Consider the following 4844-nt stretch of genomic DNA (forward strand, 5'->3'; position numbering starts at 1 on the left):
TTTTGGAAATTTTGACAAATTTGGATGTATTCAAGGTGTTTGAAATGGGTTTTGATCAATTTTGGGTATTTTGGCAAAATTTGGGAATATTAGCCAAATTTGGGTACCAGGGGCAGTTAGGTAATTTGGAGGTGCCTAGGGGCAAAATACCAAGTTAAGCATTTCAGATAGAATTGGATAGATATCCATTCTAAATGAACCATGGATTAATGCATTGTGAAGATATGGTGTATCCTAGTTCCAAGTCAACACCCAGGGTCGACCCTACAGCCAAGTAATCCTATAGGGACTCTTCTTGAACTCTTTTATAATGATCTTACCTACTAAATGCTAGAGGTTAAGATCAATATGTGGAATTTCAAGTTGAGTAAAAAGAATAGTTTTGAATTTCTAATGGTGGGGTACCTCTTCTAATTTTCTAAGACTATTCAATAGGAAAGTCCTATGGCTAGACCTAGGCTACTAAAGAAGTTTTCTAGACCTCAATCAAAAGTGAGGTCAACAAACCTTTTCGAGTTGTTGCCACCACGACATGCCCATTCCTTTGGGTAACTGTCGCTCTGGCATACCCTCTTCGACCCCCTGTCGTCACGACATGCCCATCACTTTCCGAGTTATTGTCGTCACGGTATACTCTTTGTCACCACTAGTGTGATTTTAATAGCTTATATTTGCATTCACACGCTTGCATTGCTAGTGAGCACGACTCGTCCGAAGAGTGACTCTCGTGTCCGTCACAATGCCTTAACAAACATTGCTCGTCAGGTTGATCCCAAGAAGCAATGCGAGTTAAGTCATCGGGATTAACATAAGTGTGATTGTGCTAAGGATCCAAGGGATCTAACTCGTGTCACCCTTGCATGTTACGGGTATGCATTTAATGGTCCTTAATTTATTTTTATTATATATATATATATATATATACATAAATATATTTAAGTTTTGAGGATATATATATATATATATATATTCTACTTATTACATTTGTCATATTTTAACTTATGTGTACAACAAACTAGGCCATATGTGAGGCCAAATCTTTAAAAATGCATTTTTGGGTGACACCCATTAGATCCTTTGGATCTTATGGGTGGGCTCAGTATGGCAACCCCATCAAAATCATGCTACATCTAGAGACTTACCATGCACTTAGTTGTTGGTTAGGACATTTTTTGTTAAATGGTGTTCTAGGCTAAGGTTTAGGATGCTAGGTAGTCTTTTTGATGTCTCTTGTTATTATTTTGTGAAGTCACTTTTCTTACTCTTGCGCTAGCCACACATCACCTTTTTTGCACTTTTGGTGTACTTGCATGCTTATCGTGCATGATAGTATATTAGGATGGTCTTCTGCAGGGTGTCATGCCTATATGTACACATACACAGGTGGTAATAAGGGAGAGCCTGTAATGATTTCTAACCCTTTGCTTGCAAATGCCTTTAGCTCCCCCAACTTTAAGGCATGACCTATTTTGAATTGCATGTTGTTCCTCGCTAACACTTGTTTTATACAAGTCAAGTATTTATTTTCTTTTTCAATGTATTTGATAGACTCCTTAGGCTGAGTCTGTATCAGAAATAAGGTATGACCAAGGGTTTCAAGATAGATGACTCATCAAACCATGTGATAGAGACTAGGAGCAGTAGCTCGTGTCATGTACCTTGAGTCTGAATTTTACATTGTTGCATAAACTTAGGTCTGGGCGTATATATGCAAAGTTCGATCGCTCTTACTGCTTTTTTGGGAAATATCGTTGACCCAGCAACGTTTTTGGGTTCTTTTATATTTATTTTGTGTGCTTGAGTGTTGTTTTTATGCTGCTTCTTTCTGCAATCAGGAATCTCACAAAAAATGCAATCTAGGCTCATTAAGGGCCCTAAAATTAAAATTCTTTATAATTAAAAAAAATTCTGATAAAATATTGAGATAAATCAACATTTAGGGTTAAAAGATTCAGGACATTTCAAAACTTGTTTTTACTTTAAGCCTGTACTTCGGGCAATATTTAAAACGAGCTGCATTGCATGACTATAACACAAGTCATATTAATAGAGCATCTACAAAACTTAAGAATCACTCTAAGTAATTACATTCATTTTTGCATGTCATGAGGAGCAGTCCATGTGCTTCTCCAACCCGACTAGCCCAGCATATCTTTTTATATATAGGTGATTGTCTTGTGTGCCTAGGGTGTTAGAAGGCTTCCTGACTAGACGAGGTGTAAGTCATTTTGTTTGGAGCATTTCCAGCTTTGTGGCTGAACCTCTCTTGCTCTTCTTTCCTGAGGCATCCTCGCCACTTTGACAGGTGTAAGTCCAACCTCTTGGAGCTCCAGCCGATAGTCATAAGATATAATTTTCTTCCTTTGACCTTAGAGCTAATGAGGTTCTCGTGGACAACACAATTCGTAGATAGCTTAACGGGGATCTCAGGATGTGTTGGGTCGACTACCTTCACGAATGGGTAGACTTAGGGTCCTAGTAGCTGTGTATGACAGGTGCATGGTACCCCAACCCAGCTACCTCTATCTTCTAGGATCACTCTACCATCCTTTTTTTAGCCTCTTTGAGCTCTATCGCTCTTTATTCGTTGATATTACATTAACGACCGGATACTGATGAGCTGTCGCCCGTTTGAGATATGATGATTTGTCCTCCGTGCTTTGATGTGTTGGGATATCTTCATTAAGATGATTTAGGTTATTTTGTGGGCTCTGTATACTAATGAGTCGCTACCCATCTGCGATGTGAGAGATTCACTCTCTGCCCGATGGCTTAGCGAGAGCTTCAATGCATCGGGACTTTAACACACAGAATAACCTTCCTTTGATGACCTATTGTCAGAGGTCAATGATAATATAAGTGAAACTCATTTTATCGAGAGTATTGTTGGGTATCCCCCAAGATGTAATTAACCAGTAGGAATATGTTCCCCAAGGAGTGCTCTTGACCCCAAAATAGATACATGCATTTGACTCTTTGGTTATGTGTAGTCTATGTAAATACTTCTTTTACAGATATTGATCCAAGGTTCCTCCACCCTATCTTTTTTGGACGGACTTACAAGGTTTATCGCACTTAGATTCTCCACGTTTTTTTTTCTCATGTTTGTCTCTTTGTCGCGTGTCTTTACTTATTTAATTATTCTCCTCTTTGAATCACTGATATGATTTGGAAGAGAGATTTATTTAAATAAAGGAAGTATACGACGATCGACAAGCTGAAGACTCCTTTTAAAATAAAAAAAGAAAAAAGAACAAAAACATAATCTACAATTTAAATCATTTTAAGATGACAAGAATATAATAATGGCGGTGTCAGTTGTGTGGAGAAGGTTTTCCAACCTAACTTTCTAATTTTTTTTCTAAAGAGGTCTACAATGATTCATTAAATACATGAAATGAGTGCAAACAAAAATAAAGTATGATTTAAGTGCAGACAGTAAAAAAGGAAGATCATATGTGTAATTAGATATGACATGAAAGAAGAATTAAACATATCCAATAGAAATGAAGCGTAAAAGTGTTGGACAGTGTGTCATGACATTTCCAAATGGATTGTGATAAGATAAAAAATATATAAATTATGGGGTGAAAATTTTATATTTTTATCATTCAAAATTGTAAGAACGGTCATAATTGATAAAAATAGTTACTATTACACTATAATTTTGAAATGTTAACAACACATACTTAATTCAAAGTTATCATACATCATTGCTCATCAACAAAAAATGTAATTTAGAATAATGTATAGTCCTCGCATGTATTAAGTGGGTTGAAAATACCAATAGTTAATAAAACTTAATTATTTTGTGAATAATATTGTTTTAAATAAGGGTGTGTTTGGGGCAGCTGTAGCTTATTGAATAATCTGTTGATAAGCTAGGTGCGGTGGATATTACAATTTTTTTATTTTTTTGGAAAAGTCAGACCGTTGTCAATAAGCTCCCACCGCATCTAGATAGGTGCAGTGTGAAAACGTTGTTTTCTGCGTTTTGAAAACACATAAGCTACCAAAACGCAGTTCACCCAGACAGGTCAGGTGCGTTTTCAAAATGCCGCCGCACCAAATAAGCTGCCCCAAACGGGCCCTTAGTCTTTCATCCACTAAGGCTGTTTTTATCTCTAAGCGCTATACTATCTGAATAGTCCACAGATTTGTGTGCTTAAATGGTTTGTTGTACCATCTTTTTAAACTTCACTATACATTCTCTTCTATCCTTTGGTAATATGAATAAAGGAAAACATGTGATTTTCTTAATTTCGTCTTCAAGTATTTATAGTAGAAAGACTTTGTTTTGCTAAAACAAGAGAAGATGCAATACCTGCCTTTGAAGACTAGATGTTTCTTGACCTTGCAATAACATAAAGCACGATTTAAAAAATCGGATCAGATCGACTAGTCCAATTGGTCCAACCATAAATCAATTTTCTAACCTATAGATTATAATTTTAGCACCACTTTCGCATAAAGAACCATCATTACTAGGGGTCCAATTAATGAACCAGATTGATTTGAATAATCTAAAAATACTTTAATGCATAAAAAAGTACTCTTTTTATATTGATTCAACAAAACAAATTTATTTTTAAGGTCACACTAATTCATTATGCACTTTTGCTTTATATTATTTAATTTAAAATTATGTTGGGAGCATTTACATGCACATCACCAAATTCGTATGTATTTACATATGTAATACTTAAACCATAACTTTTACATCTATACCAACAAAATCTTTCATATCATATAAAAAACATTACCCTTTAACTTTTTAAAAGTGGAATACACATTGTCATACATACGTAAGGCGGTATATATATATATATATATATATATATATA

The sequence above is a fragment of the Phalaenopsis equestris genome, unplaced genomic scaffold (genome assembly GCF_001263595.1).
Source record: "Phalaenopsis equestris unplaced genomic scaffold, ASM126359v1 Scaffold000761, whole genome shotgun sequence".
Taxonomy (NCBI): Eukaryota; Viridiplantae; Streptophyta; class Magnoliopsida; order Asparagales; family Orchidaceae; genus Phalaenopsis; species Phalaenopsis equestris.